Raw genomic sequence first — 15,057 nt, forward strand, 5'->3', positions numbered from 1 at the left:
CGGTGACAGCCTTCGGTAGTTCTTCGACCGAACCAACCGACCGCCGACGACAGGGAACCGGAACAGGATTCGGAGAGTGCCCTAGGAAATTTTTCAATCGAACCAGACAAGAAGCGGCGATGTAAAATCGGGCGAATAATTAAGAACCTTACCTGTGCGGGATGTGGCTTTCGAGCTCACGGAAGAAGACAACGGATTGAGAAGAATTTTTTGCGCGAAGAGAAACAGAATGAAAAAAAACACGATTAGGGAGGAAGAAGAAGGTTCAAGGAAAAAGGGGGGAGTGCAGACAAATTTTTTATCATTAGGGACTGAATCCCAAATGATAAATGGCCAGAGGGATTTTTGCCCAATTGTCCGTTATTTTAATTATGTTACCTGTAATTATTTTTTAATTAATTCAATATCTGTGTGGATTTTATAATTTAATTTACATATTCTTTCTATTAATTGTAATATTATTTTTAATGCATTTTAGAATTTATTAAATATAGTATATTTTATTACTGTATTTGTAAATCATGCTTAATCATGTTGGTTTTAATATTTTTTAGTTGTATTTAATTATTTACTATTTTATAATTATAGATTATAGATTATTTTAAAGTGTATCAATTAACATTATTTTTATTATGTCTTGTGATCCCAAATGTGTTTGTTCGGGGATTGGATTTTAAATTCACTATTCATCTAATTTTTTCTCCCAAAAATATCAAATTAAACACATATTCTTTATTTTTTATATTATACTAAAAATCAATTTTACATTCAAAATATCACGTCAACACCTATTTATATCATCATACAACTATTCAAATTCAAAATCCCAACTCAAAATCCAAACCCCAAACAAACACACCCTAAGGGTTTTAAAATTTTATTATTGTGTTTGTATACTATTTTTTAGGACACCTGAAATACTAATTTTTTTTGTATTTTTGTAAATAATTCAACATATGTATAAGTAATAAATTATATTTTAACTATATTAACTATAAATTATTTTATTGTATTTTTTATTTATTAAATATTATATCTGGAATACTATTTTTTTTTGTGGTTTTAACTATATTAACTGTAATATTATTTTTAACTTTACTATTTACAATAGTGATTTTTATGTATTTTTTAAAATTATTCAATATTTGTATATTTTATAATTTATATATTATTTTTAATTGTATTGATTGTGCTATATTATATTGTATTTTTTAACATATGCAACATTTATAATTATATACATTTATTATTTTAATTACCTATAATAGTCTTTTGTTACATTTTAAAATTTATTTAGTTTATTTAAAAAATTTGTATTTAATTATATTAATTTTAATATTATAATAATTTATTGTATTATATAACTGATTAAATATGATATTTTATTATTGTATTTGTAAATCATGTTTAACCGTGTTGGTTTTAATATTTTTTTTTATTGTATTTTAAATTATTTAATATTTTATAATTATGGATTATAGATTATTTAAAGTGTATCAACTTTTAACATAATTTTTGTTATGTCTTGTCATCTATTTAAGGTTTTAAAATTTTATCATTGTGTTTGTATACTATTTTTAGAACACTTGTAATAGCGTTTTTTGTATTTTTTTTTTTTTTGCAAAAAATTCAGATTCAGTATAAGTAATAAATTACTTTTTAACTATATTAACTGTAAGGTTATTTTTATTGCATTTGTTATTTATTAAATAATTTTTACATATTATATCTGAAATACTGATTTTTCTGTATTTTTAATTATATTAATTGTAATGTTATTTTTAACTTTGTTATTTATAATACTGTTTTTTTTTTGTATTTTTTTTAAATGATTCAATATTTGTATATTTTATAATTTATATATATTATTTTTAATTATATTAATGGTGTTACTATTATATTATATTTTTTATCATATGCAACATTTATAATTATATTTATTTATCATTTTTAACTAAGATACCTACAATATTGTTTTTGCTAGTTTGGGAGATTGGATTTAATTTTCACTATTCATCTCATTTTTTTTCCTCCAAAAAATCAAATCAAACACTTATTTTTCATTTTTTATATTATACAAAAATCAATTTTACATTCAAAACATCACATCAACACCTATTTATATCACATCATACAACTATTTAAATTCAAAATTTTAATCCAAACCCCAAACAAACACACCCTTAGTTTATTTAAAAATTCAATATTTTGTAGTTAAATTTATATATTATTTTTATATTAATTTTAATATTATTATTTTTTTGTGTTTTAATAATTATTTATAACTTTTTGTTTTTATATTTTCTAATTTATTTAATATTTTTAACTTCAATAGTTAAATTTATATATGTTATTTTTAACTGTAGTAATTGTAATATAATTTTTATTATATTTCCTTTTTTATTTTTTTATTTTTTTCATTTATACGATTGTTTTGTGTGATACTATTCCCTCCGTCCCACATACCGTGTTTGTTACACTGTGAACACGGTATTTTAGGAGGGGTATAATTAGTAGATAATTAAGAATGTATTAATGAAAATAATTATCCTATAATATAAATAATTATAAATTAAGATTAAGATAACTAATTAGTTTAATTAAAATTTAAAAAATAAATAAATAAAAAAGTTTAAAATGAGATTAAAGTGTATAATCATTTTCCAAAAAATGAAAGTGACATGGTATGTGGGACGGACAGAAACGGCAACGTGGACATGGTACGTGGGACGGAAGGAGTATTATTTTAGTAATATCAATTGCAATATCATTTTTTGTTGGCCTTTTCAAATTATTTAATATTTTAAATAATTATATTTATATACTCCCCCTCCGTTCCATAGCTAAATATCCATTTGTTTTTTTACGAAGTTTTAGAAATATTAGTATTATATTGGAATAAAGTAAAAATAAAGGTAAAAAAATTAAATTAATCTTATTAGTATTGTAATGATATAAAAGTAATAACATTTGTGTAATATATTGTAAATTTGAAGGATATTTGTAATGTTAGGTAGATAATACAATTACTAAAAAAAAAAATTGATACTTTTTTATGAGACGGACCAAAATAAAAAAATAGATAGATTATTAAGGTTCGGAGGGAGTATTATTTTCAATTATATTAAATGTATGATCAATTTTATTTTTTTCCATGATTATTCAACATTTTGATGCTATATATTTACATGGAGTATATTATTTCTAATTCTATTAATCAATTGTTGTTGTCCTTCCTCAATTAATTCAATATTTTATAATCATATTAATTTAATTGATGTTATTTATTTATTTTTTTAATGTTGTATACGGTCATTTTTGTTGTTTTCCCCAAATTATTCTATATTTTTATACTATTAGATAATTACATCTATATTCTATTTTTAACTCTTAACAGTTCTATTGATTGTTTTTTGACGTGTTTCCCAATTTAGCCAACATTTTTATATTTTATAAATGTGTGTGCATACTATTTTTAGTTATATCAATCCTAACACTATTTTTAAAATTGTATTGTATTAAAAAAAAATACAAATCACTGTGAGATAACTATACATAAGGTTTTTTTTTAATCATTTTTCATTTATTTTTTTTTAAAAAAAATTATCAAATCATATACTTAGACTTGTTGCGTAATAATATTATAATATTTGATAAGTATATATATTTGGTATATAAATATAATATATGTATATATGAAATATAGATATATGTTTGCAGTATGTAATGATTGCTTCTAATATATTATAGGTATGTAATAGGTATGTATGTATGTATGCACTTATGTATGTATATATGTTTACAGAGAGGCAGATAATAAGGGAATTGATAAAAGAAAGTATATCGTCTTATTTCATTTGCTCGCCTATTTATAGGACTTAAACCGCCTTAAATGAATGGTGGTAAGCTAGCCAATTGATTCTCTAGTTATAAATAAACACGTAGTTAACATGCATCCATATCACATATATTATAACATTCTCCCTTGGATGCTTCAAATAAAGAATATGTCTCGTTAAAACCTTACTATGAAAAAACCATGTGGAAAAAAATCATAGTGAAGGAAAAAGAGTACATCATTATGGTATTGATTTTCTCCCCCTGATTTGAACTTTAATTGAGATCTTTAAGCCGGCGCATTCCAATTCCTTTCACCAGTTTGTTGAATGTTGCTGTCGGTAGGGCCTTGGTTAATAAATCTGCAAGATTTTCAGATGATCGGATTTGTTGCACATCGACTTCACCATTCTTTTGCAGATCGTGAGTAAAGAAAAACTTTAGGGAAATGTGTTTTGTTCTATCTCCTTTAATGTATCCGCCTTTTAACTGAGCAATGCAGGTTGTATTGTCTTCATATATAATCGTTGGGGGATTTTCGTTTTCTGATATTAACCCACAATTCTTTTTAATATAATAGGTCATCGATCTCAGCCATACACATTCTCGACTCGCTTCATGAATAGCCAATACTTCGGCATGATTTGATGATGTGGCAGTTATTGTCTGTTTCGTGGATCTCCAGGAAATCACAGTATCGCCACATGTAAATATATAGCCAGTTTGTGATTTTGCTTTATGCGGGTCAGACAAATACCCTGTATCAGCATAGCCTAATAACTCATGTCGAGAATCATTTTGGTAAAATAGGCCAAGATCACTTGTCCCTTGAAGATAACGCAAAATATGCTTAACCCCATTCCAATGTTGTTTTGTAGGAGATGAACTGAATCTGGCCAATAAGTTTACAGCAAATGAAATATATGGCCTAGTGCTATTTGCTAGATACATGAGTGCACTTATTGCACTGAGATATGGTACCACAGGACCAAGTATCTCTTCATCATCTTCTTTTGGTCTAAATGGATCCTTGTTATGATCAAGTGACCTGACGATCATTGGGGTACTCAATGAATGTGCTTTATCCATATAAAATCGTTCCAATACCTTCTGGGTGTAGGTGGTTTGGTGGATGAACATTCCATTATCCACATATTCAATTTGCAGACCAAGGCAAAACTTTGTCTTTCCAAAGTCTTTAATCTCAAATTCTCTTTTCAAATATTCCACGGCTGATTGGAGCTCTTCAGGAGTTCTGATAATATTGAGATCGTCGACATACACTGCAATGATCACAAATTTTGACCCATTTTTCTTTATGAAAACACATGGGCATATTGGGTCGTTAGTGTAACCTTCTTTGGTTAAACATTCAGTGAGACGGTTATACCACATGCGTCCCGACTGTTTAAGTCCATACAAAGACTTTTGTACTTTGATGGAATAGCATCCTCTGGGATTCGATTTGCATGCTTCAGGCATGTCATATCCTTCAGGGATTTTCATGTAAATATCATTTTCCAATGAGCCATACAAGTGAGCAGTGACTACGTCCATGAGACGCATGTCAAGTTTTTCATGCACTGCTAGGCACGAGGTATCTAAATGTGATACCATCCATAACTGGGGAATATGTCTCATTATAATCAGTCCCAGGTCTTTGTGAGAATCCTTGGGCTACAAGTCTCGCTTTGTATCTGACAATTTCATTGCCTTCATTTCTTTTTCTCACAAATACCCCTTTGCACCCAACTGGCTTAACACCTTCTGGTGTTTGAATTATAGGTCCAAAGAAATTTCTTTTGGCCAATGAGTCTAGTTTAGACTGGATCGCATCTTTCCATTTTGGCCAATCGTTTCTTTTACAACATTCATCAACTGATGTTGGTTCGGGATCCTCGTCATTTTCCATTATGTCAAGTGCCACGTTATATGCAAATGCATCATCTATGGCCATTTCATTGCGGTTCCAACTTTTATTTGTAACGATAAATTTAATTGAATTCTCGATAACTTCATTTTCTTCTGAGGTAGGCTCTTCAGGAGCATCCTTTTCAAGGATTTGTTCCTCGTCACTACAAATTGTTTGAGGGATTGAATTATTAATCAATACTCTTTTTTTTTCGGGGATTTCTATCTTTAGAACCTATAGGTCTGCCACGCTTCAGGCGCGTAGAAGATTCATTTGTACTTTTCATTTGTCCTTCTGGGATATTTAATTTTGTTGAAACGTTTGCTGCTGGAATATATGACCTGGTAACTCAGCTAGTGTCATTAAATGCATCCGGTAACTGATTTGCAATTTGTTGCAGATGTACAATTCGTTGTCTTCTACCTCACATTGTTGTGAACGAGGATCCAGGAAATTCATAGGTATTTTCCAAGAAATTTACTTTTTCAGTTGATCTTGTTCCCCCCTAATGCCAGGAAGTTTGTTTCGTCAAAATGACAATCTGCGAATCGCGAAGTAAACAGATCACCAGTCACTGGTTCGAGGTATTTAATTATTGACGGTGATTCGTACCCGATATAGATTCCCAATCGACGTTGGGGGCCCATTTTTGTACGTTGAGGTGGTGTAATCGGCACATAAACCGTGCATCCAAAAATCCTCAAATGAGAAATATTGGGCTCTTTTCCAAACACTAATTGTGTTGGGGAGTATTTCTGATAACTTGTCGGTCTAATTCGCACAAGTGTTGCTCTGGAAATTAATTACAGTCTTTTGATAAATGATTCTGCCAGACCATTTTGGGTGTGGACATAAGGAACGAGGTGTTCAACGGTTATTCCCAAAGTCATGCAATAATCGTCAAATGTTTGTGATGAATATTTACTGGCATTATCGAGACGAATTTTCTTTATTGGATGATTAGGAAATTGTGCTCGCAACTTAATTATTTTGTGCAAGTAACCTTGCAAACGCAATATTACGCGTAGATAACAAGCATACGGGTGACCATCTCGTTGATGCATCAATGAGCACCATAAAGTATTTAAATGGCCCACATGGTGGATTTACAGGTCCACATATATCACCCTTAATTCTTTCCAGAAATGATGGGGATTCAATCCCAACTTTGGTTGGTGACGGCCTAATTATCAATTTGTCTTGTGAGCATGCAACACACGCGAATTCATTTGAATTCAAGATCTTTCGATCTTTCAATGAATGGCCAATGGAGTTTTCGATTATTCACCTCATTATGGTATTTCCAGGATGCTCGAGCCGATCGTGCCAAATCAAAAATTCATTTGATTGCGTAGACTTCAGGTCTACTGCATATGTTTCAACTGTACTTATTCTGGCATAATACAAGCAAGTGGGCAGTTTCGCAACTGCACATTTATTTCCATTGATGATTTTTGTAATCACCAAATATTCATTATTTGCATCGTCCATTGTTTCAATATGATATCCGTTTCTACGAATATCAGTGAAACTTAGCAAATTTCTTCAAACTTTACTCGAGAATAGTGCATTTTGTATTTCAAGTTTGATTCCTTCAGGGAAACAGATAAGGGCTCTTCCGGAACCTTCAATTGTCGCACTGCCTCTTATTGTGCTGACTTTTGATTTCCCTAACTTTAGGTGGGAGAAATACTTTTTGTATTTCAATATCGTGTGCGTAGTTGCACTATCAATTAAAAAAATATTATCCTCTTTATAATATGTATTGTGACACATGGCATTCATATTCGTGCCGGAAAAACTGATCTTGTTGATAACGTGTTATGTAATAATATTATAATATCTGATAAGTATATATATATTTAGTATCTAAATATAATATATGTATACATGAAATATAGATATATGTTTGCAGTATGTAATGATTGCTTCTAATATATTATATGTATGTAATAGGTATGTATGTATGTATGCAGTTATGTATGTATATATGTTTACAGAGATGCAGATAATGAGAGAATTGATAAAAGAAAATATATCGTCTTATTTCATTTGCTCGCCTATTTATAGGACTTAAACCACCTTAAATGAATGGTGGTAAGCTAGCCAATTGATTCTTTAGTTATAAATAAACACGTAGTTAACATGCATCCATATCACATATATTACAACAAGACTTTATTTATTATAATATTTTTCTTTTTAATTATTAATTGTAACTCTATTATTGTTGTCATTCCAAATTTATTTAGTATCCTTATATTTTATAATTGTATTTATATGCTAATTTTATTCCTTTTCATATTTATTCAATATTTTAAATTCTATCAATTGTTTTTGTTGTCCTTTACCAATTGATTAATTTTAATACTAAAGTTAAATTTTACATGCTATTTTTAACTACTAACGTTATTTTTGTTGTATTTTTTTTTTTTTTTTGTTCATATATATATATATATTCTATATATTTTTAAAATCAATATATAAGTTTTAGTTGTATTGTATGAAATACGTTTTATTTGATATGTCATTCATATTATTTTCAACTGTTAATTAAATTACTTCAAAGATTATTTTTAGTACAGTTTGTACTCTATGTTATTTTAAACTATATTAATTGTAACACTGTTTTATATAAGATCTATTAATATATTTAGTCAATAATTTTATATTTTATAATTGTCGAATTTTATTTTAAGTATTTTATAGTTGTTTTTATTTACTGGTATTTAAGTGTATAAATTGTAATGTTATAGCACTATTTTTGTTATTTTTCAATACATTCAATATCTTTATTTTTAATAATGGTATCTTATATGAAGTTTAATGGTATAAACCATAATATTGTTTTAGTGATATACACCACACAACATAATATCGTTGACGGAATGTGAATGTTTTATAATCATGTATTCTACCGCAGTGATATATATGTATATCTTTGGTTATAAAAATGATACACAAAAAAATCATTTTCTCCCTCCATTTCCATTCATTGCATCTTTCTCTCTGGACATTTATTACATACTATTCTATATATATAATAATTGCATACTAATATATATATATAATATAAGTATAATAATTACTTATATACATACAGACATACACAACCGTACACACACATAGACATATATACATATACACATTTATTAATATTATATTATTATTATATAACACGTTATCAGTACGAAGGCTCTTGTCCATTTCATTTTTGGTAACTTTTATTTTTATACTATCTATATTATCTATTTTCTACACTATAGAAAATCTTGCAAAATTTTCTTTTAAACTACTTTCTCTCACCGGCAACAATTTTCTGACTTGGTCCCTGGATGTAGAAATACATCTGGTTTCAATGGGCCTTGTTCATACAATTGCCAGTGAAAATATGGCTACAAGCCAAGATCGGGCTAAGGCTATTATTTTCATCCGTCATCATTTGGACATTCCTCTACAGTCTGAATATTTGACGGTGAAAGATCCACTTGATTTGTAGAATGAATTGAGGGAGAGATTTGGGCACTTGAAATATATTACTCTCCCCAAAGCCCGACATGATTGGCTTAACTTGCGGTTGTAGGATTTTAAAACTGTTACAGAGTACAACTCTGCTATCCATCAGATTACATCTCAGTTGAAACTCGCAAAGAAAATGTTACTGAGAATCATAAATTGGAGAAGACTCTCTCTACCTTTCATGCTTCGAATGTTGTGCTGCAACAGCAGTATCGTGAGAAAAACTTTCAAAAGTACTCACAGCTCATTGCATGTCTTTTATTAGTTGAGCAAAATAATGAGTTATTGATGAAAAATCATTAGTCCCGGTCCACTGGTTCCAGTCCGTTCCCTGAAGCGAACGTGACATTTTCTGAATGAGGCTGAGGACGTGGTAAAGGCCGTGGACATGGTCGCGGTCGTGAGAGTCAACGCGGTCGATATACCCCTTACAATCGCCGCAGTTTTGACATTAACAGGATGCAGAGTAAACCCCAACATGGGGATATAGCCGAAAAGGCTAAATAGGGAAAGAGGCAAACCGGCAGTTGTAATCGGTGTGGCATTGAAGGCCATTGGGCCAATACCTGCAGAACAGCCAAACACCTAGCCGATCTTTATCAAGCCTCACTGCAGGAAAAGGGGAAGGAGGTCAAGACTAATCACGTTGATAACGATGACGACCCCGATGATGATCTTTTGGATTACGACACAACACATCTTGATATAGCGTATTTTGTCATAGATCCAGCAAACCCCCAGTGATAGACATATTATGTCATTTTACATTATGTTTTGTAATATTTAAATTATTGCATATTACCTTTTTGTAATGTATTTTGTAATACTTATATCTGTCTTTATTGATACTGCGTTTACTTATATTTGAAGGTTAAATGGATGCCAATCAAAATGATGCAAATATGTGTTTCATTGACAGTGCAACAACACATACTATATTGAAACACGAAAAATATTTCTCCCATTTGAAAGGGGAAAGAATGAATGTCAATACAATAAGTGGCAGTGCGAAATTAATTGAAGGCTCTGGAGAAGTCATTATATTTCTCCCTGTGGGGACGAAAATTGTGATACAGTATACACTGTTGGCCACTAAAGCTCGAAGAAATCTACTAAGCTTTCATGACATCCGGAAAGATGGTTATCACATTGAAACTATGAGTGATACCGATGGTGTATTTTTATTAATCACCAATATCATTGATAAAAGGAAATGCATCATTGAGAGATTACCCTCACTCTCTACTGACTTATATTATGCCAGATTAGGTGTTGTTGAAACACACCTCACGGTAGATCAAAAGACTACCGATTTTCAAATATGGCATGATCGTCTTGGGCATCCTGACAGTATAATGATGAGGCGAATAATTGAGAATTCGCATGGTCATTCATTAAAAGATCAAAAGGTTTTAAACTCAAATGAGTTAACATGTGTTGCCTGCACTCAGGGAAAATTGATAACCAGGCCATCGCCAGCTAAAGTAGGTATTGAATCACCTACATTTTTGGAAAGAATATATGGGGATATATGTGGACCAATAGACCCACCATGTGGGCCATTTAAATATTTTATAGTGCTTATTGATGCATCTACTAGATTGTCACATGCTTGTTTATTATCTACTCGCACTATGGCATTTGCGAGATTGCTTGCCCAAATTATTAAATTACAGGCACAATTCCCCGATAATCCAATTAAGACTATACGTCTGGATAATGCTGGTAATATACATCGAATGCATTTGATGATTATTGCATGTCGATTGGAATTAATGTAGAGCACCAAGTTGCTTATGTTCATACACAAAATGATCTGGCAGAATCACTTATTAAAAGATTGCAATTGATTTCTAGACCATTACTGATGAGGTCTATGTTGCCCGTTTCAGCTTGGGAGCATGCAATCTTACATGCAGGAACACTTATAAAAATGAGGCCGACAAGCTATCATAGCTATTCCCCAATGCAGTTAGTATTTGGTCACGAACCAAATATATCTCATCTACGTATTTTTGGGTGTGCTGTTTATGTTCCTATTCCACCCCCCAAACGTACAAAAATGGGTCCTCAACGTAGATTGGGCATTTATGTCGGATATGATACGCCGTCAATTATAAAATATCTTGAACCTATGAAAGGTGATTTATTCACTGCAAGATTTGCAGATTGTCATTTTAACGAATCATATTTTCCGACATTAGGGGGAGACAAAAACGAACCTAAAAGGGATATTAATTGGAAAATCCCATTGAATTTTTGTGATCCTCATACAAAGCAGTGTGAACTAGAAGTTCAACGCATTATACATTTGCAAAATATTGCAAATCAGTTACCGGATGCATTCAATGACTCGAGCAAAGTCACTCGATCATATTTCCAAGCTGCTAATGCTCCGGCTAAAATAATTGTCCCTGATGGACAAATTGCAAGTGCTAATGAATCAGCGACACGCTTAAAGCGTGGTAGACCACTCGATTCCAAAAATAAAAACCCTCGAAAGAAAAGAGGAATTAATGATGATAATCATGAAAATATCAGGAATGACATTGATAAACCTCAATCTAACGAGGAAGTCAACCCTAAAATAATTGCTCTAGAAGAGCACGATCTTGAAGAACATGATGAGACTATTGAAAACTCAATTAACTATGTTACTTTAAGAAAATGTTGGAACCGCAAAGAGGCAATTATTGATAATGTCTTCGCATACAGTTTAGCACTTGATATAATTGAAGAAAATGAGGATCCAGAGCCAAAATCGGTTCATGAATGTCGGCAAAGAAATGACTGGCCAAAATGGGAACATGCGATTCAATCAGAGCTTGACTTATTAAACAAAAGAAAGGTCTTCGGACCAATTGTTCGAACACCAGATGGTATAAAACCAGTTGGATACAAATGGGTGTTTGTACGAAAAAGAAATGAGCATAATGAAATTGTGAGATATAAAGCCCGTCTTGTAGCTCAGGGATTCTCACAAAGAGTTGGAGTAGATTTTGATGAAACATACTATCCGGCTGTTGATGGAATAACATTTAGATACCTTGTTAGCCTAGCAGTGCGAGAAAAACTCGATATGCGTCTTTTAGACGTATTCACTGCATATTTTTATGGCTCATTGGATACTGATATTTATATGAAAGTTCCTGAGGGATTCAATATGCCTGAAGCATACAAATTAAACCCAAGGGAATCATATTCCATCAAATTGAAAAAGTCATTGTATGGACTTAAACAATCAGGGCGAATATGGTATAACCGTCTGAGCGAATGTTTAATAAAAGAAGGTTATACTAATGATCCAATATGCCCATGCGTCTTTATAAAGAAAAATGGATCAAATTTTGTCATTATTGCGATATATGTTGATGATCTCAATTTAATTGGAACTCCAGAAGAGATCCAAATTGTAGTTGAATATCTAAAGAAAGAATTTGAGATCAAAGATTTTGGAAAGACAAAATATTATCTGGGATTATAGGTGGATCATGTGAATAATGGAATTTATCCATCAATCCACATATACCCAAAATGTATTAAAACAATTTTACATGGATAAATCTCACTCTCTGAGTACACCAATGGTGGTCAGATCCCTTGATCCCATTAAAGATCCATTTAGGCCAAGAGAAGAAAATAAAGAAATACTTGGCCCCGAGGTACCATATCTCAGCGCTATTGACGCATTAATGTACCTTGCAAATTGTACCAGGCCAGATATATCTTTTTCAGTAAATCTACTGGCCAGGTTTAGCGCATCCCCTATAAAGCGCAATTGGAATGGTATCAAACACTTTTTTCGTTATCTTCAGGGGACTCATGACCTCGGTTTATTTTATTCGAGTAAATCTCGAAATGAATTAACTGGTTATGCTGATGCTGGTTATTTGTTTGATCCGCACAAAGCAAAATCTCAAACTGGCTACTTATTTACTTGTGGCGGAACTGCAATCTCTTGGAGATCTGCTAAACAGACGATAACAGCTACTTCCTCAAACCATGCTGAGGTTTTAGCAATTCACGAAGCCAGTCGTGAATGCGTTTGGTTGAGGTCCATGACTCACCAAATTCAGAAAAATTGTGGCTTGATTACCGATGATAAATTACATCCTACAATATTATATGAAGATAATGCAGCTTGTATAGCTCAATTAAACGGATGATATATTAAAGGCGATCGGACAAAGCACATATCTCCGAAATTCTTCTTCACTCATAATCTCCAGAAGAATGGTGAAATTGATGTGCAACAAATTCGATCGTCTGAAAATTTTGCAGATTTATTTACGAAGGCGCTACCGACTGCAACATTCAACAAACTGGTGCAAAGAATTGGAATGTGTCGGATGAAAGACATTAAATAAAATCCAAAATAGGGGGAGCGCATTAATACAAGAATGATGTACTATTTTTCCTTCACTATGATATTTTTCCACAGGGTTTTTTCATAATAAAGTTTTAACGAGGCACATTCTTTGTGTAAAACATCCAAGGGGGAGTGTTATACACCACACAACAACTACGTCGACGGAATGTGGATGTTTTATAATCATGTATTCTATCGCCTCACTTACCTATATATATATATGTATGTCTTTGGTTATAAAATGGACACACAAAAAAATCATTTTCTCCCTCCCTTTCCATTCATTGCATCTTTCTCTCTGGGCATTTATTACGTACTAATCTATATATATATTAATTGCATACTAATATAAGTGTAATAATTACTTATATACATACAGACATACACAAACGTACACAAACGTAGAGATATATACATATACACTTTTATTAATATTATATTATTATTATTATTATTATATAACATTTAGCTGTTTTTTAATGTATTAAAAAATTTATAGTTGTATTTTAACTTTTTTTTAAAAAAAATTAAAAAAAAGTAAAAGAAAAACAGGTGTTTCTAATTGCATTTTCCCAATTTATTTATTTTTCATATTTTATAATTATATTAATTGTAATATTAAATTTGTCTCGTGTTCTAATTTATTCAATATTTGAATATTATATAATTGTATTACTATAACATATGTAAAAATATTAACTATAAGTATATTTTAATTCAGAAAAAGTTTAGTACGCTTAGTATTAACTATAAAAATCTCAATTAATTAATATACTATGTTATTTTTAACTGTATTAACTGTTGTTGTATGCAGATACATAAAAAAAAAATCTTATTAAGAAAGTTGGGAATCTTATTAACTGTATTAACTGTTGTTGCATGTCTATTTTCATTTCAAGATCAAATCAAAATTTTCTCAAGAAAATTGTGAATTCAATCAGTGTCGATTTCGACAGGTCTAGATCCGTTGGGTCGTCATTAATTTCTACAATAACAATTATATATGTATACTATCTTTAACTGTATTTGAATAACCTGCCTCATGCAGATGCATGCAGAAGATGTTTTTTTTTTTTTTTATATATTTTTCTTTAATTTTTTTATTGAATTTATTTTTTATTTTTTTAGTTATATGGAATGTAAATTTGAATTTATAATAATCTTCAATTTATTCTAATTATTTAGATTTTATAATTATATATATACTATTTTTAATTGTATTAATTGTTTACCTACATAAATGTAAGAAAAAATCTTCTCCATTTTTGTTGCATATGCAATTATATTAAACATTTTTATTTGTTGTAGTTATAACAATAGATATTTTTAAATATATTAATTTTTTGTTATATTTTTTCAAAATTTGAATATTATAATATTCCAGTCATATGGTCATTCGATTATGATTTAAAATTAATTT

Source organism: Andrographis paniculata, unplaced genomic scaffold (assembly GCF_009805555.1).
Source record: "Andrographis paniculata isolate CXL003 unplaced genomic scaffold, ASM980555v1 Contig19END, whole genome shotgun sequence".
NCBI classification, from domain to species: Eukaryota; Viridiplantae; Streptophyta; class Magnoliopsida; order Lamiales; family Acanthaceae; genus Andrographis; species Andrographis paniculata.